This window comes from Aulonocara sp. 'chitande type north' Nkhata Bay, linkage group LG5, assembly GCF_057382095.1.
Source record: "Aulonocara sp. 'chitande type north' Nkhata Bay isolate Kocher_YH1m ecotype deep benthic linkage group LG5, A_spYH_male_GT1.1, whole genome shotgun sequence".
Lineage (NCBI taxonomy): Eukaryota > Metazoa > Chordata > Actinopteri > Cichliformes > Cichlidae > Aulonocara > Aulonocara sp. 'chitande type north' Nkhata Bay.
In genome coordinates this window covers 29380971-29401175 of record NC_141348.1, presented here as the reverse complement: position 1 = coordinate 29401175, position 20205 = coordinate 29380971, and positions in this window count along the sequence as shown.

Genomic DNA, 20205 nt, shown 5'->3' with positions numbered 1-20205 from the left:
TATATACCCATTTCAATTATTTATTTTTACCAGTGAAACCAATATAACATCTCCACATTCACAAATATACATTTCTGACATTCAAAAACAAAACAAAAACAAATCAGCGACCAATATAGCCACCTTTCTTTGCAAGGACACTCAAAAGCCTGCCATCCATGGATTCTGTCAGTGTTTTGATCTGTTCACCATCAACATTGCGTGCAGCAGCAACCACAGCCTCCCAGACACTGTTCAGAGAGGTGGACTGTTTTCCCTCCTTGTAAATCTCACATTTGATGATGGACCACAGGTTCTCAATGGGGTTCAGATCAGGTGAACAAGGAGGCCATGTCATTAGTTTTTCTTCTTTTATACCCTTTCTTGCCAGCCACGCTGTGGAGTACTTGGACGCATGTGATGGAGCATTGTCCTGCATGAAAATCATGTTTTTCTTGAAGGATGCAGACTTCTTCCTGTACCACTGCTTGAAGAAGGTGTCTTCCAGAAACTGGCAGTAGGACTGGGAGTTGAGCTTGACTCCATCCTCAACCCGAAAAGGCCCCACAAGCTCATCTTTGATGATACCAGCCCAAACCAGTACTCCACCTCCACCTTGCTGGCGTCTGAGTCGGACTGGAGCTCTCTGCCCTTTACCAATCCAGCCACGGGCCCATCCATCTGGCCCATCAAGACTCACTCTCATTTCATCAGTCCATAAAACCTTAGAAAAACCAGTCTTGAGATATTTCTTGGCCCAGTCTTGACGTTTCAGCTTGTGTGTCTTGTTCAGTGGTGGTCGTCTTTCAGCCTTTCTTACCTTGGCCATGTCTCTGAGTATTGCACACCTTGTGCTTTTGGGCACTCCAGTGATGTTGCAGCTCTGAAATATGGCCAAACTGGTGGCAAGTGGCATCTTGGCAGCTGCACGCTTGACTTTTCTCAGTTCATGGGCAGTTATTTTGCACCTTGGTTTTTCCACACGCTTCTTGCGACTCTGTTGACTATTTTGAATGAAACGCTTGATTGTTCGATGATCAAGCTTCAGAAGCTTTGCAATTTTGAGACTGCTGCATCCCTCTGCAAGATATCTCACTATTTTTGACTTTTCTGAGCCTGTCAAGTCCTTCTTTTGACCCATTTTGCCAAAGGAAAGGACGTTGCTTAATAATTATGCACACCTGATATAGGGTGTTGATGTCATTAGACCACACCCCTTCTCATTACAGAGATGCACATCACCTAATATGTTTAATTGGTAGTAGGCTTTCGAGCCTATACAGCTTGGAGTAAGACAACATGCATGAAGAGGATGATGTGGACAAAATACTCATTTGCCTAATAATTCTGCACTTCCTGTATGTATAACAACAGTTTCTTCAAATTGTTGTTTCAATTAAGGCTTTGAAGTAAATACTGAAGTAAACATGACCCTGTCACATAAAGCGGTTTTCCTGTCAGTCTCCCTCGAACTCTGTGTTGACTAGGTGCAAACTTAAAAGGAATTTACTCGGGGTGGGCACAATATCCAACTGTGCTGGAATAAACAAACAGACGTGATCTGGGCTGCATCCTCCACTAAAGCAAGCCAGCACAGGAAACTGTTAATTACAATATTCTGTAAACCATCCAGACATTTGAAATCCCCCCTTCCTTTACCTGTTTAAGAAATCATTGTACTTATAAATTATATCAAAGAAGTAAGAGCTTGTAGAAAAGGTACACTTAATCAAAAGGAACAGCATCAAAAGGTTGCAGCTTGCATGCAAACCCTCCACTTGAATGCATGTCACTGACTTTCCATTGATTGAGCTCAGCTGCACAAGCTGCGAGTTCTGCGCGATCCTCAAAGAATAATGCCAGGGGCTGTATTCAGTCTACTCTTATTATATGGATTCTCTGGGCTGTTGGCTTTTATCCCTGCTGCTCTAAATTGTGTCCACATGCTGGAGTAGTTTTCGAAAAAGTTGGCTCTAAAACAAAGTGATTATTATTTTCCTTCACACAGCTACCTTTTGTTAAACTCTGTTGCTAGCTCTGCTAGAGAACAACAATTATATCAGTTTAATTATTGAAGTCATACTGTGAATGTTCATGTCCTTCCTTTACCTTGCACAGTCAGACAGATTCCTTGGAAACAATTACAGTAGCAGATAACCGCAGCACTTTTCATTAGGGTCAGAATTAAACAAGGAATAGTCATTTGGTGAAGTGAATCCACAATGGTAAATCAATGACAAGGATTTTGTAACCATACTGAGAAAAAAATACATTTGATACATGTTTTAACAGATCATAGCAGGCAAAGCACAACTGCAATTAATGTGATTACTTGTGGCTAAATTCCAGTGCAATGTGGTGTGATGGTTAGCACTTTTCAACCAACCAACTAGCAGTTCAAAACCACCAACCAGCTGGGTCCTGTCAGTGTGGAGTCTGACCTCCCTCGGCCTGCATGGGTTTTGTCTGGGGGCTCTGGCTTCCCACAATCCAAAGATATTTGAGGCACTGAGTTGGAAAGACCCAAGGAAGCTGCAGCTCAAGTGTCATGGGGCGGAAGCACTAGGTGAGTTGTACACTCAGAACAGTGAACCCCAGGAAAGCAACTGAATCAAATGGCGTGACAGGGAGGGTCCTCAGAGAGTGTGCCGACCAGTTGCCCTTGGTCTTCACTAAGATCTTCATCACCATCATCACTGTCTCAGGCATTCATGCCACTATGGCTGAAGCCGGCCACAATCGTCCCTCTACCCACAAAGACCAACAACCGAGAGCCTCAACATCTACTGACCCTTTGCTCTGACCCCTATTATAATGAATGCTTTGGAATGTTTTGGTTATATGCAACATTGTATTCTGCTTCCCACCCAAGTTTGACCCACTTCAGTTTGCACATAGAGCTAACAGAGCGACAGCACACATCACTGTTACAGTGCTCCACACTAACATCTCCTGCCTTGAACAACACAATTCAATAAGCAAAGGGATTTTTGCATCTGAAGAAAATTGATTAATCGACTAATAAATTCTATTGGTTGTTTGCTACTTACTGTACATGCTCTCTCTGTACTTTGTGATTATGGATTAGTTAATAGAATTACTCATTTCTAAATAACAAAACAAAAAAGCAAATATGTGTCAAGTATCTGTAATCAGTGGGCTATTCGTGTTACCGTATGTGTGTATAGGGATGTTGAGAACTGTTCCAAATTGTCTAATCTAATGGAATCATGTGCCTCCAAGTTTACTATTTTCTTTTATCAGTGCTGGCCTGTGTATCAGGCAGTTTTGCATTGTTAAACAGTGATGTCATATATGTGTTAGTGCTCAGCTTTTGCTCACGTTCAGAAAAACACAAAACACAAAAACAGTTTTGCTTGTCTGTGTAGACCTGCTTTTTCATATAGAAAACTTAAAAGGAATTATTAAGTCGTTTAATAAACTATCCATTCAGTCATGTATGCATATTTCACAATCCACAGCAACTGATCTTTCTGTGTCACTTTAAAATTACTCACTTTTTGACAAGGTAGATCTGCATATTGTATTTTTTGTAAATTAAAAAAAAAATCTTACAGCAGTGAAAAAATACCCCCCCCCCCCAATGCACACATTCCAGGCATTTAAGTGAAAAACACATCAGACAGTGTTTGTTTTGGTTGGCACAAACCTTGTGTTAGTCACATTAAGTTCTGCATGAGATTTCTGACCCTTCCACCACCCCGCACATGCTTCAGGTTAGGAGCAAGAGAGTGACTGCTGGTTTATGCCTGCTCGAGTGCACGGAAACCACAGGACAGCTGTACCAGCACACTGGTTTATTATCCTTTGCTGCAGTGACCCTCATGTGCTCAGACACCACCACAGCAAGATGTCTCAGTATTTACATTAGCTCAACCAACTCTCAGTAACGTATACTGATGACTAATGATGCATAAAGATGTCAGATCAATGTTTGTGTAATCAAGAGTGCACTGGATTTTTTTCTCTCTTTTTATACAGTACTGTGCACAAGTCTGGAGTCACCCTTAATTATTTAAATATTATTTGCTAGGAAAATGGAAAATGAAGTTATTTATTGAAACTGGTGCACGCACAAATGGAAATACAATAAAGGATGCAATGAAAAAACAGTTTGTGCAATTCTAGCAAGCTTGAAAGTCAATATCTGGTGTGGCAACCTTATTCTTCAACATAGCTTGAATGCTATCAGGCAAACTTTTGGGTAACTTCTGTGAGGTGTCTTCAGGAGTATTGACGTCTGGGCTCTACAGAGGCCAGTCCACGACAGATAATGATTTTATGCCGACATGACTTTCACATATCGTTAATCTATTGTAGATATTTTTCTAGACCTGTCACGTCATCCTTTGTGCTCCAATGTTTTTTTAAAAACACACTGTGTACTATATGCCTTTCTGACTTTGTTATGGTTTGAATTGTTCGATAGATTCAACAATTCCGGGTCTTGACTTTTGTGGTTTCACGACTCCTTTAGGTTTTGAGTATCATTCTGTGTTGTTTTGCATTTTTGTTATATCAGCATTTTCTGGTTGGGTTCTTTCTGTTTAGATTCTGGGTCATTCATTTCACATCTAGTCCTCTTCTAGTTCATGATTAATGTTTGGGTCATTTGTTTTATGTTGAAACCACATTGTGCTGAAGACAATCTGCAAAATGTGCTTTTACACAGGGCAGCCTGTGAAAATATCCATCATTACACAGGCTGAAATGTTAAAGAAAAAGGAATATTTAGGGCCTGATTTACTAACATTTGCACCGCTTTGTTTATTATGTCGATTGTTTTCAATGATGGTCAGATGTTCTGTTGCTATGAATTATGGGATGGCATTTTCTCCTCCCCTTTTATCCGGTCCAGTTTACCCAGATATTAAAGGAAGCAATAGAGGAAGTATTGAAGCTCCTTTGCTCAGTATTTGGAGAACTGACGCAGCTCTTATTATGACCATCACGCAGATACTTTAAGGTCACCTCTCTAAATTAGGAACATCCTAAGCAAAATGGACTATTGGAGTGCACCATCTGTCTCTGTGTTAGGCTAATTCCATGTTATGTTGGCAATATTTTGTGTCTTGTACTTTGCTTTGTGTTCAGTTTGACCTCCTTTTGAGTCATCATGTTAGTTTCAGACAGCTAATGTTCCCACCTGTTTCCTCCCCCCTCATCATTTTGTAAGTATTTATTTTCTGAGTTTCCCCTCTGTTCTTTGTTATGTCCTCTCTCTTGGCAGTGTGTTTCCTTGTTCCACATTTTCCGGAAATTCCTAGTTTTTGGATTGTTTGCCAGCTACACTTTGTCAGCTACAGTCTGTAGTTTTGTGTATTTTTGAGTTAAGCATTAAAGCTGCCTTTGAGTTCATATCTTGTCTTCTGATTCCAGCATTTGGGTCCAAATCCTGGCTGCCACACTGCCAAACCTTGACAGTGGCATACTGCTAGCAACAGCCTGTTAGTAACCCCTTTTCTGTAAGTGATCTGCTATGTGCAGACACAACACTGGCTCATCCTTTGAGTTTGGTGCCTTTTTGTGCTTGAATGATTTATAACATAATGTTATTTGAGTTAAACAAAAAAAATGGCCAGGTACAATGACTAGACAGAAAATGAGTAAAAAAGCAGTCAATCTTCAAAAAACCACTTTGAGAGATCTTCACCCAGAGAACAATTACTGTTTAAAGAACCACTTTAAATAGTACAAGAAAATGTGGCTCACTGAAAGCAAAATATTAAGAAAGAGGAGTGATTCAAGACTTTTGCACAGTACTGTCAGAATGACCAGAGTGGGATATGAAGCCCTTAAAACATATGCAGTGTCCCAAATAATGTACTACTACTAAGTATTTTGTTTCCATAAGTGCAAGGTACAAGTACCTATATCTCTAATGGTCAAAAATTCAAGTTTAAAATGGCAATGTAACTACGCTAGGGTTCAGGGTTACCTGATCCAGCCCAAATCTATGCTTTATCAAAAAGAAAAGGTTTAAGTTTATCTTAAAACTAGAGAGGCTGTCTTAGAAGATGTAGCCTGATTATTCAAGACCTTATCTTTGATGATGGACACATCAGAGAAAACTCTGAGTTCAGAATATTGCCCAAGGATGTTTTGACATACAGAATGGAGGCATTGGGAATCAATTTTCCAACCTTCAGATTGATATAAGACCTCTTTTACCACCTAAGTTCCAACAAGCCCCACTTGCACAACTTGAACAAGTGCACAACTTTCCATGAAACAAGATTACCCAGTTGATATTCATACACTACCTAGGTACATAGTGTGCATATTGTAAACAGCGAGAGGGAAGTGCACCAACAGTAGTATCTAAATTAATACAGTGACACTTGATTGAGTTTTAAGGGTTGTCTTTTGGATTGAGGTCAAATGGCTTGTCAATATTAGAAAAATGGATAATGCAAGAAAAAAAGAATGATGATGATTGTAAAAACATGGGAAAAATTACAACAATCAAAAGGAGACTTCATGACCTGCAGTGAAAGGCAAGGCTATCGTTGACAAACACTCACAAAAGAAAGGAAAAGATGGAGACGAGTGGGTGGAGTAAAAATTCCCCACTCATAAGCCAACATGCGTCATCTACAGTGGGCATAGTTTCATTATGGCACACTGGCAGTTTTTAAGTATTTCATTGCTGAATGAAGTGATTGAATGAAATAGCAGCATTTTGCTCCATTAGGTCAAAAGCATCAACAAGTCAACAATCCTTAATACACAACCAAAGCAACCAGGGAAGAATAGGTATGTAAAAGCGCTATACAAATACAGGCCATTTACCATTTACCATTATGTATATGTAACATAGTTAAATAGAGTTGAAGTTAAATCCCGCTAAATGGGACATTGGCGCCACCTACTGTCGAAAAAGTGACCCTGCAATATTCACAAAGGGCAAGGGATTCTGGGTAATCCTCAGAATAATGGAGGATTCCTGCGAGGTAAGGAATGCGCAAATGTCGTGGGGAGGAAAAATCATATCGCAGGCTGTTAAAGTAATACAGTCTGACCCGATTATTTTTGTTGTTTATACATCATTTGTTGCGGGTCATTTCTCCAGTCTTTATGTTGAACTGAGTGCACGTTTATGTGAGATTTCTTTATTGGGAGGAGAGGAAACAAAATGGGAGCATAGTTAGCTAACTCTGTTGTTGCTTTCCCGTTTAGATTTTGTGCTGATTGCCCACGACATTAAAAAGAGAGCATTCTAACCATTGCCTTTTTGTTGTGAATGCAGGTATGTGACTGTGCTACACTGTTTAGAGAATTTACATTGTTTCATGTACAGCTTTAAAATATATTTCTATATTCCTTTCATTTGGGAAATTTAACATGCAATGTTAATGGTGTTGAAGTTTTTCTATTTTGGTTGTATAAATTTACCACTATACGATCACACTGCAAGTGGAAATGTAATCCTCAGAATAATGGAGGATTCCTGCGAGATTTTGTGCTGATTGCCCACGACATTAAAAAGAGAGCATTCTAACCATTGCCTTTTTGTTGTGAATGCAGACCAGAGAAGACACTACACAGAGGTCACATTGGTGCCGTGACTCCTTCGTGACGCTGCTGAATCGGGCTGGTGTCCTCTCGTCGCAGCATCATCGTGGAGCATCAGCTTCCTTATTGTTTAGTCTGTTGGGTAACGGAATCAAACTTTGGGGACTGTTGGACATACTTTTATATTGGCTTTGTATATTGCCATATTGTATTAAGTCCACCTTAGCTCTATTAATATTCTGCTAGATATGGATCTAAGTGACTCTGATGACACCCCAAATGTGACTCCCCTTGTTGTGGGTAGGGGCAGAGGGTTCACAACTGTTCCTTTTTCACTGGGTGACTGTCGGGTGGGGCATAGAGCAGCAGATAGTTCTTGTGAGCTGGTGGCTGAGTCGCAGTCAGTACAGTGCACTAAGTCATCTACCTCAGACCCCCCAATAACTGATGTGAGTCTAGTCGACCAAATGAGCGACATTGTGCAGCAAATTGGGCAACGCCTGGCTGATAGCAATCTGTCACACCTGACTACGCCACACACTTCGAGCCCTGCATCTGCTACATATACATGTCCTGAGGTGGCGCATGAAACAACAGATCTCCCCTCCAGCCGCTCACTAGATCTCTCTCAAGTCCAGCTGGTGGCTCCACGACAGGTTAAAGACCCACCTGTGTTTCGGGGGGAGAGTTCGGACTCATTGTCTGTTGATGAGTGGCAGGAAGCCATGCAGAGTTACATAAAGAAGAGTGCCATTCTTCCAGAAAACCAAGCTGAGGAGATTTTGATGCATCTGAGAGGCAGGGCAAAAGATGTTGTGAAATTTGGTGTGAGGAATGGTGGAATTGATGTCCAGCATAATCCACAAGCTATCTACAGACTTCTGCACAAACATTTTAGTTCCACCCAGTGCTCGTCTGTGCCCCTGGCTGACTTTTATTCCACCCTGCCGAAGGACCGAGAGGATCCATATGAGTACTGGCTGAGGCTGAACAAGGCTGCTGATGTTGTTGGCAACTGTCTTAAGGAGCAGGGGAAATCTTTTGAGAACTCTGGTGTGGAGGTTGCACGCATGTTCATCAGACACTGCCCCTGCAGAGACTTGGCTCTTATTTTTAGAACCAAAACATGTGATAAATGGTCAGCTCGTGAAGTTCAGGAGGTACTGGATGAGTATCACCTGGGTAAGGGGTTCCAGTCTCCTCCACAGACGGGTAACTGTGTCTATGTGAATGAGGCAGAGGTTAGCACAAATGGTACTCCTTGTTTGGCTGACCATGAGCAGAGGCCAGCTGTGAGTCAGGATGGCTCTGCTATTGAGAGGTTGATCAGCATGCTAGAGAAGGTGCTGCTTCAAGGCCCAGGCTATGCTCGAGCTAATGCCAGGCGACAGAGTGCCCGACTGCCGAGAATACCGGGCTTAGATGACACACCATGTTCCATCTGCAGAGATAGCTCCCACTCCACACTCACGCACTGTCGGGAAAACAGATTGTGCTTCATGTGTCACCTACCTGGTCATTCGAGACGTAACTGCCCAGAGGGCAAGTGTACTCCTTCCAGTGGTCATCAGGGAAACTGAACGATCTGCGTGGAGGGGAGGACAGTGCAGATCCAGCAAGTAAGCCTCCCATCTTGGATGTGACTGATATTAATGATTATGACACTTTGTATTCTACTTACAGTGGCATTGTCCCGCCAAATAAAACACTGATTGCACAGGGCTTGCATAGGCTCTCAAACACTGATAGTTTATTCTACTCTGCAGTGACTACTAGTGGTGGACAAGTTCTTAAAGCATTAGTGGACAGTGGCTCTATGGCGTGCACCATAAGTGAGACAGTTGATGAGAAACTTTCACAATCGATACCTGATATTGAGAGACGTTCAGCTGAAGACGTTGTCATTGTTGGTTGTGGGGGTCACCTCGTTACGCCTTCTGCTATGTATGATCTTACAGTGTCAATATATGGCTTTAAGGTGGTGATTCCTGTTCTGGTGGTTCCGGGCCAGGCTGATGACATGATTCTGGGCAGCAATGCGATAAAGTGGCTTATTTCACAGTTAAAAATGACTGTTGGTACCCAGGATGATGCTTTCCCTCATTTGGCAACTTTGCTGTCCTATTCTGATGACTGTGGTGGCAGAGCAATGCCTCCAAGTTTCGGCACTGCAAAGCTTAAGAGACGCATCACCTTGCAGCCCTTGTCTGAACATTTAGTGTGGGCTAAGCTGCCTGCTCCTGATGCCTCAGCGGTGGGAAGTGCTGTCATTATTGAACCCACTCAGTCTCGATCCAAACCTGCACAGATCCTAGTGGGGCGAGTTGTCACTTCCTTGTTTGGGGATGGTTGGGTCCCTGTTAAAGTGGTGAATCCCTCCGACAAGCCCCTCACTCTCAGGAGAAATACTAAGGTTGCTGATGTGTCCCCCTGTCTTTCTGTGCAGGACTTACCTGAACCTGTTCAAATTCGATCCAGTACACAATACACACAGAACTCGTCGCCCGCACCGAGATCAGAAGCGGAGATGTCACAGCGCTTGTGTGATTTGGGCCTGCAGGACCTGGACCTCTCGTCCTGTGAAGTTTCCCCAGAATGGAGAGATAGGCTGCTGCGACTCATTGAGCAGTATGAGTCCATCTTTTCAAGGCACAAAATGGACTGCGGTGAGGCTGCTGACTTTGTCCACAGAATCCGCCTGGTGGATGACAAGCCCTTCAGACTGCCATACAGACGGGTCCCACCATGCCATTACGAGAAGCTTCGCACTGCCCTAGATGAGATGGAGGAGTCAGGGATAATCCGTAAGTCCCAGAGTGAATTCTCATCCCCCCTTGTCTTAGTTGTTAAGCCAAATGGTGACCTGCGCATATGCAATGACTTTAGATGGTTAAATGCAAGAACAGTTAAAGATGCACATCCATTGCCTCATCAGTCAGACGCCCTCGCAGCACTTGGTGGGAATGTTTTTTTTTCTACAATGGATCTCACATCGGGGTTTTACAATGTCAGACTCCACGAGGACGACAAAAAATACACGGCATTCTCCTCCCCATTTGGCCTTCATGAATATAACAGGTGTTACGTTTCGGTGTGTCAGTGTTTTGTTTTTGCGTGACTGTTATGTATTTCCTGCTTTACTTTGAAAGTCTGTGTTATCTTAGTGTGTTCAGTTTACATTTTCCCTGTCTCGTCAGTTCTAATTTGCCCCAGCTGTGTTTCCCTCCTGTTGTCCATTTTCCTGATTGCTCCCTCTATGTATTTAAACCCTGTGTTTCAGTGTGTCATGGTCGCGATCTCCCCCGTGTTGTAAATAGTTTGGTGTTTTTGTTGTAAATAAATAGTCTGTTGTAAATAGTTGTGAATGGGTTTGTTAATATTTTCGTTTGAGACACCTTCGTTTTGGGATTTTGGTGGAGGGCCTTCGTGGTTTTATTTTCCTTAGTTTTATTTTCCTGCGTTGCACCCCGGTTGCCTAGGCCGGGGTGTAACATATGGGGGCTCGTCCAATCGCTGGAGGGTCCGAGGGCCGCTTCAGCCTCCGTCTGTCTTCGCTGGAGGGCCCGGGGACCGCTTCAGCCGTCCGCCGTCGCTGGAGGGTCCGAGGGAGGGACCGCTTCAGCCGTCTGCCTTCGCTGGGGGGTCCGAGGGACCGCTCCAGCCTTCATCCGCCTTCGCTGGAGGGTCCGAGGGACCGCTCCAGCCTCCGTCTGTCTTCGCTGGAGGGTCCGTGGGACCGCTCCACACTTCATCCGCCTTCGCTGGAGGGTCCGTGGGACCGCTCCAGCCTTCATCTGCCTTCGCTGGAGAGTCCGAGGGACCGCTCCGGCCTTCGTCTGCTGGAGGGTCAGTGGGACCGCTCCAGCCTTCGTCAGCCTTCGTTTGTCTTCGCTGGAGGGTCCGAGGGACCGCTCCAGCCTTCGTCGTCTGCTGGAGGGTCAGTGGGACCGCTCCAGCCTTCATCAGCCTTCGTCCGTCTTCGCTGGAGGGTCCGTTGGAGGGACCGCTTCAGCCTTCGTCCGCCTTCGCTGGAGGGTCCGAGGCACCGCTCCAGCCTTCGTCTGCCTTCGCTGGAGGGTCCGTGGGACCGCTCCAGACTTCATCCGTCTTCGCTGGAGGGTCCGTGGGACCGCTCCAGCCTCCACCAGCCTTCATCCGGTTTTGATCAAACATTTCACTTGGGGTTACATGTTTGATTTTTGGGTAGGGGGAAATGTTACGTTTCGGTGTGTCAGTGTTTTGTTTTTGCGTGACTGTTATGTATTTCCTGCTTTACTTTGAAAGTCTGTGTTATCTTAGTGTGTTCAGTTTACATTTTCCCTGTCTCGTCAGTTCTAATTTGCCCCAGCTGTGTTTCCCTCCTGTTGTCCATTTTCCTGATTGCTCCCTCTATGTATTTAAACCCTGTGTTTCAGTGTGTCATGGTCGCGATCTCCCCCGTGTTGTAAATAGTTTGGTGTTTTTGTTGTAAATAAATAGTCTGTTGTAAATAGTTGTGAATGGGTTTGTTAATATTTTCGTTTGAGACACCTTCGTTTTGGGATTTTGGTGGAGGGCCTTCGTGGTTTTATTTTCCTTATTTTTATTTTCCTGCGTTGCACCCCGGTTGCCTAGGCCGGGGTGTAACACAGGATGCCTCAAGGCCTGACAAATAGTCCTGCTACTTTTATGCGGATGATGATGTCCATTTTTGGTGATGAGAACTTCACAAGTTTGTTGTGTTATCTGGATGACCTTATGGTCTATGCCCCATCCGAACAGGTGGCTCTTGAACGTCTGCAGATGGTTTTCTCACGACTTTCTGCCAACAACCTGAAGCTCGCACCAAAGAAATGCCACTTTCTTCAGCGGTCTGTGAAGTTCCTGGGACACATCATATGTGGTGAGGGTGTGAAAACAGACCCAAGTAAAGTGCAGGCTATAGACAATGTGGAGGAAGCAGACCTGATGGAGTCTGACGGGGTGACACCATGTGCAAGGAAAATCAGATCCTTCCTGGGGATGGTTCTCTACTACCATCATTTTATCGAGCAGTGCTCTGCAAAAGCTAAGCCACTGTTTGATCTTGTGGCTGAACCAGCTGCGCTACGCAAGAGAGGTAGAGGCCGTAAGCCTAAATTTAAAAGGGGCCACGTGAAGCTGTCTCCGGCTGACTGGACTGATGAGTGCAGGGAAGCATTCAAGGCCCTAAAACATGAACTTGTGCATAGTGTCACATTAGCCCATCCAGATTTTACTGCGCCCTTTCTCCTTGCAGTTGATGCTTCCTTTGACGGCCTTGGAGCCGTCCTCTCACAGTTGCCCCCTGATGGTAGCATCGCCAGACCAGTGGCATTCGCCAGTAAGACCCTGTCACACTCTCAGCTAAACTATCCAGCGCATCGTTTGGAATTTCTTGCTCTGAAATGGGCAGTCTGTGACAAGTTTAGCCATTGGCTGAAAGGGAGCCACTTCACAGTGTGGACGGACAATAACCCGCTGACATACATCTTAACCAAGCCTAGGTTAGATGCATGTGAACAACGATGGGTTTCAAAGCTTGCAGCATACAGTTTTGAACTGAAGTATGTCCCTGGCACCAAAAATGTTGTCGCGGATGCATTGAGTAGAGAGCCATTTGTCCAGTCGTGCATAGGCCACAGGCTAGTCACTGAACCTTATGCTGCCCTATTGAACCAAATGCACGGTCTGGTGGATGGGACTGTGCAGGATATGTTTCGGTGTGCTGCAAACTGCCAGTTGGTTGTGGATCAGTCTGAGGAAGGAGCTACAACTATCCTAGCTAACCCTCAAGGTTCTCTCTCGTCACAGGATGTTTCTGCTGTGTTGGCTGCACATGACACTGGTGGTATCAGCCATGTGAGAGGTGTGGGATCTGATATCCCTCAGGTCCCAACTATTGCCCGTCCAGCCTGTACGCCGAGAAGTGAACTCGCTAACCTGCAGGAACAAGATGAGGTTTTGGGCAGAGTTTTCTTTTATGTCCGGCGTCACAAGAGGCCCACCAGGCATGAACGTGCTAGCGAGTCCCGTGGTGTAATGAAATTACTCAGACATTGGTCCAGACTCTTGATTAAAGATGGTATGTTGTATAAGGTGAAGAAAGACAGGAACATGAACGTGACGATTTACCAGTTTGTTGTCCCAGACACTCTGAAGACTGAAGTTCTCCGAGGCATCCATGATACGGCGGGTCATCAGGGCCAAGTCCGCACCCTGTCTCTTGCAAGGCAGAGATTCTTTTGGACAGGGATGGAGCGTGACATCATCAATCATGTGAAAGGCTGTTTTCGTTGTGTGGTTGGGAAAACCCCAGAGCCGAATGACCGTGCCACACTGGAGAGCATTTGTACCACTGAACCGATGGAGCTAGTCTGCATCGACTTCTGGACTGCTGAACAGACTGACAAGAAGTGCGTTGATGTTTTGGTTGTCACAGACCATTTTTCCAAATTAGCGCATGCATTCCCTTGTAAGAATCAGTCTGCCAAGCAGGTTGCTCGCCGCCTGTGGAATGACTTTTTCTGTGTGTACGGCTTTCCCAGACGTATACACTCTGATCAAGGAGCCAACTTTGAGAGTCAACTCATTAAGGAGCTCCTGGACATGGCTGGCATCCAGAAATCACACACCACTCCTTACCACCCAATGGGGAATGGTATTGTCGAGCGATACAACAGGACCTTGGGAAATATGATACGGGCTTTGCCCCCTCAATCCAAAGCCAGGTGGCCACAAATGCTTCAGATGTTGACGTTCTGCTACAATTGCACTGAACATGAAACAACAGGTTTCGCACCTTTTTTTCTCGTATTTGGGAGAATTCCTCGTCTGCCTGTTGATGTTGTTTTCCAGCATGTTCTCCCTGATGGTGCCGTTGTTGACCACGGTGAATTTGTCGCCCATTTGAAGCGTGACCTGTCTGAGGCTGCCCGCATTGCCAGGCAGAACAGCCGTATTGCCCAGGCTCGCCAGGCGAGGAATTATGACCGCAAGGCTAAGGGTGCGCCCCTCTCAGTCGGTGACAGAGTCTTGCTTGCTAATCGTGGTGAGAGAGGAAAGAGGAAGATCGCTGACAAATGGGAATCCACAGTTTTTGAGGTGGCGTCTGTGAAACCTGACATCAATGTGTACCACATCAGAGACCCTGTGACTCTCAGGGAAAAAGTTGTTCACCGAAACCTACTACTTCCTGTGAGTTTCATTCCTGCAGGAAACGAGTGCATACCAGTGTCAACCTGCCCCTCGGTTGCGGATAGTGGACAAGGTGAACCAGAACTTCCAGGTGATGTGCAGGATGGTGAGACGAAGACGGTTCGCTGGCTCATGCAGATGGACCAAGCAAGTGACAGGGACTCTGCGGTTGGTCAACCTGGTTGTTCTCTTGGTGCGGCTTTCAGCGTCCCAACCTCTGAGGCAGAATCGACTGTGGCCCCGCCTGCTGGGTGTGACCCGTTGGTTTCCCGGTTGCCCTCCCCTGCCCCCTCTATTGAATCTGTTGTGTCCCGGAGTGCCTCCTCGCAGCTTCTGGCGGGAGATGCTCCACATGTCCTTTCCCCTGAGCTTGTGACTGACACACGACTGAGTACAGGGGACCGTGTAGTGCGTACACAGCCACCACCTCTTTGTACTAGATCAGGTAGACCTGTGAAACCTCCAACACGTCTCATTTGTGAGATCAATGAACAACAGGTTGATGATTCAGTGTCGACAGTTGACTCCTTGTTTTCATTTGTGCGAAATATGTTTTCAGGATAGATTACTAGCCGTTTTGCAAATGTGCTGTTACTCAGAATGTTTTGGGTAATACCTGCGTGGAGCAATGTTCACATCATGGGAGGTGTATACGGCATCTTTCATATCTGGGTTGGCAGGGGAATTGGCCGCTCTCTTGCTTGCCTTATTCCATATGGAAAGTTTTTTTAACTGACTTGAACTATCTTGTGCTCCCACGGTCACACTGTTATGTTTTATGCATTGGAAGTTTCTGTTTTTCTGTTGTCATGCCCCAATTTAGCAGGATTTAAGGGGGGTGTGTGTAACATAGTTAAATAGAGTTTAAGTTAAATCCCGCTAAATGGGACATTGGCGCCACCTACTGTCGAAAAAGTGACCCTGCAATATTCACAAAGGGCAAGGGATTCTGGGTAATCCTCAGAATAATGGAGGATTCCTGCGAGGTAAGGAATGCGCAAATGTCGTGGGGAGGAAAAATCATATCGCAGGCTGTTAAAGTAATACAGTCTGACCCGATTATTTTTGTTGTTTATATATCATTTGTTGCGGGTCATTTCTCCAGTCTTTATGTTGAACTGAGTGCACGTTTATGTGAGATTTCTTTATTGGGAGGAGAGGAAACAAAATGGGAGCATAGTTAGCTAACTCTGTTGTTGCTTTCCCGTTTAGATTTTGTGCTGATTGCCCACGACATTAAAAAGAGAGCATTCTAACCATTGCCTTTTTGTTGTGAATGCAGGTATGTGACTGTGCCACACTGTTTAGAGAATTTACATTGTTTCATGTACAGCTTTAAAATATATTTCTATATTCCTTTCATTTGGGAAATTTAACATGCAATGTTAATGGTGTTGAAGTTTTTCTATTTTGGTTGTATAAATTTACCACTATACGATCACACTGCAAGTGGAAATGTAATCCTCAGAATAATGGAGGATTCCTGCGAGATTTTGTGCTGATTGCCCACGACATTAAAAAGAGAGCATTCTAACCATTGCCTTTTTGTTGTGAATGCAGACCAGAGAAGACACTACACAGAGGTCACATATACTCTTGGTTAGTTAAGTGACTCTCTTGGTCCCAATTCAAGTGAGCTGCATTTTATTTGAAGAGAATCAGACTAATGGCAAGGAAACTGCCAAATAAAAATGAGTCAAAGGTGGCTGCAATGAAAGCCTCAGAGACCATTAGCAGGGAATATACAGAGCGTAGGCTTGTGTCTGTGGGTGTGTCGATTATATTTGACTTTATGTTTCTGTCCAGTTACTTTTTAACCCATAAGCTTTTTATTTAAAAAATATAGATCCCCCTGCCACTTCATTGGGTACACCTGTTCAACTGTTTGTGAGTGTAAATATCTAATCAGTGATTAACATGGCACTAGGGCTGAACGATATATCGCATTTGCGATAATATCGCGACATGATCAAGTGCAATTTTCTAACCGCAAAGGCTGCGATTATACTGCGATTATATTATACAATTCATGGGCTGCATCCTCCTGAGGCCGCATTTGTAGACCGATTACGTCACAGCGACGCGCCGAAGGCTGTCCAAATTACTACCATATCCCAGAATTCATAGCGCGGCCCAGCCAAACTCCAGTTTCCAGCAATGGCGGCCGCTACTAAGTTTTAAAATTACTCATACTAATCTTTCTGGGTCACAAAATAAACTTTTAACATATTTTCAGGCGAGAAAGTAGTTGTGTAAACATCAAATATCTGCTCGGTTTATCAAGATATCCCATATTTGCAAAAGTGCTTCGACGTTTTCAGAGGCGTCTGCTACCCACCAGCTCGACAGCTAGCCGGGAGCTCGAGGGTTACTGATGCGGCCGAGAACGGCACAACTCCCGGCACATCATTTTCAGATCACCGCGGAGTTTCGCTGCTCGGGTTAAACGTAATATATAAGTCACTTAGACAACCTAAAAATGTTATTGTTGGGCTTTTTTCAGTGTTTTGTTTGTTCGTGAGTAAATCGGTTTGGCTGAGATTAAAGTTATTAGATTAGATAAAATAAAACTATTAATCCCCCGGGTGGGTTCCTCCTTGGTTTTCACACAGCTGACTAAATGTCAAACAGAAAACTTATTAAACAGAAGTATGAGACAGTCGAGAATTTACGCCAGTGTCTGGTTATATTTTAGATAGCAAGAAGCAGACGGCCGAGTTTATTAAACTCCACCGAGACAGCGGTGACGCTAATCAGAACTAGACCGTCCAATTTCACGTGTTTGTGTGTGTGTTTATACAATTGCTATTATGTTTGAACTTTATGTGTAATGTTACTGACTGCAGAGATCAGTAAGATGTGTGTATTTTTTATTTATTAGTTTTATTTATTTAATATTATTTTTTAATTGAATGACTGTCTAGTAGTTCACAGATGTCGAAAAACTGAGTGTGGTAAAGCCACTGATTTTGTTTATGTATATTTCTGCAATCTGCACATTGTACTGACTTTCATTTTAATGTTTACACCAGGGTTCCTTGTCAGCACTTTATGCTCAGATGTTTGTAAGCTAAAAATAAACTATTGTGTATGTTCAAATATACTGTTGTGATTGAAGAAGTTAAATAAAAATGTCAGTCATCAATTCATGCATCACCTCATGTCATCATAACAGAGGTCTGTCTTCCAGGAAAGAACAGTTTAAAATTAATGTAATATAGTATTGGCCATACTATATGATGTATTGCTTGTCTTTGTTTAATAATACAGAAGACAAATACCTTAAAAAATAATCGCATATCGCATCGCAATCGCAATATTGGGGCAAAAAATTGCAATTAGATTATTTTCCATAATCGTTCAGCCCTACATGGCACAACTCAATGCATTAAGGCATGTAGACATAGTCAAGATGACAGGCCAGAGTTCAAATCAAGGATCCAAATGAAAAAGAAAAGTGATTTAAGTGACTTTAAATATGTTGTGGTTGGGGGCTGAAAAAGAGAAAATATTCAGTCAGCAGCAGTTCTCTTCGCCTAATTAATTTCAGAGACCAGTGGAGAATAGCCAGACTGCATGAACGTGATAAGAATCCAACTAAAAGTAACCACTTGCTGCAACCTAAGGTATGCAGAAGAGCATTTCTGAATGCAGAACACATTGAAGCTTGATGCAGATGGCCTACAGCATAAGACCCCACCTGGTGCCATTCATATCAGCAAAGGACAAGAAACTGAGGTCACAGTTTATTCAGGCTCACCAAAATTGGACAGCAGAAGATGAGGAAAAGGTTGCCTGGGCCGATGTGTCTCAAAGCCTTTCGGTCTGTGACACTGAGAAGTTAAGCAGTTAAAAACGTTTTTATTTAAACAAGCTTTCTGTTGAGAGATTTTATTGAATTATTGTTTATGAAACTACCCGTTTATTTTTTTGTGACTGTTGAATATTTGGTTGGGTTTTTTTGTTGTTGTTTTTTAATGGCTATTGCGGCATTTAATGTTCTTATTTAGTTTTTTCTTTTTGTGTAAAAGCTGTTAATAAATACACTTATGTTACATATCCAGGTTGAGAAAAAGCTGGGTTTGGTGTGTTCAGGTTTTATCAGCTGGCATGTGTCACTATTTTCTACAAACTGGAAAGGAAGAGAGTGTTGGAATTTTCCTGTCAGACTGTAATTAATGAAATAAAGTGTACATTTGCTCAGGAAAATATCCTCAGAATCTCAAATGATTAGGGTCCAGATGTCCTCATCGTGGGAACGGTATAACCTTATCTGATGTGGGGTCATAGATCTGTTCTGTTCAAAATCATTTAAACTTGTGTTCAAAGCTGACTTTATTAGCATTAATCTCTTGGCCATATTTTTTTGGGGGGGGGAAGCAAAAGCTGACTCAGTACTGACTGGCAGACTATTTTTCTGATAAAGTCCTTTGCTCTAAGAGCACACACAGTTACTTCTGTGAGTCGGTCTGGCATATTTTCTTGTAAGTAAATTATAGCTTTCTGTCACAATAAGCGAGCCTCTTGGGTCTGACGTAAGTATGGTTTGGTCTGGGGTTTAAGTTTATACCCCAATGGAAACTTTGATCTGTTCTGTGTTCTCTTATTAACTGCTTAGTCCCTGTTGTTGACCTAAGGTCAGTGTAATCAACCATTTGTTTGCTCTAATGTCACAGATGCTTTTTATTTTATTTTATCTGACAACAAGACATTAAAATCTAAAGGTCCCTGAGAACCATTTAACAGATATCTCACCCAACCAGTACAGGCCACTAGTTCAGAGATGACAGAACCCGGTTAATGTCGTTTTTATGTCCCCACATAAATATTTAAAAATTACTGAAGGAGGTGGAAAGTTTTTTTAGCGGTTAAATCTGCCAGGATTTATTTCTTGAAGCTATTGCCTCAAGAAATGGATTAGAATTCATACACTGCTGGGAGTTTGCTATTTGAAACCATTTCAAGTATTATGAAAACTTATTTGACCTCTAATCTACAGCTTCCTTCACACTAATTAAATTTTGCCTATTATGCAAAGAGGAGCCATGAGCCAAAACAGAGACATCATCATTAGTATTATTATTATTGAGAGATTTTCCAAGCATTACTGAGTTCTTACTTCTAAATAAGATATTTTTATATTTTCAAGGCAACATGCTGGTAGGTGCTTGTATTGCGGTTTTTATGACGGCTTTATGGGCAGCACTGACACGCCACAGTGTAGAGTGCCAGTGCTTGGGGATGTGCCCAAATGCTAATGTCTGGTGCAATGAGTGACTTTTATTCAACAAAAAGAGGTTAAGAACAGTACTTTGTAGTACAGTGCATTACTTACAATGACTCAAAGCTGTACTGCATTGCGTATTAAGCAGTTAGTCATAAAGATGTCTTGAGATTTATTTGGATAAATAATTAAACATGGACAGTAGTTTGGTCAATACATTCAGAGGTGTCCTGAGACATAAATGAACTAAGTGCCTCTTATATTAAGTACAT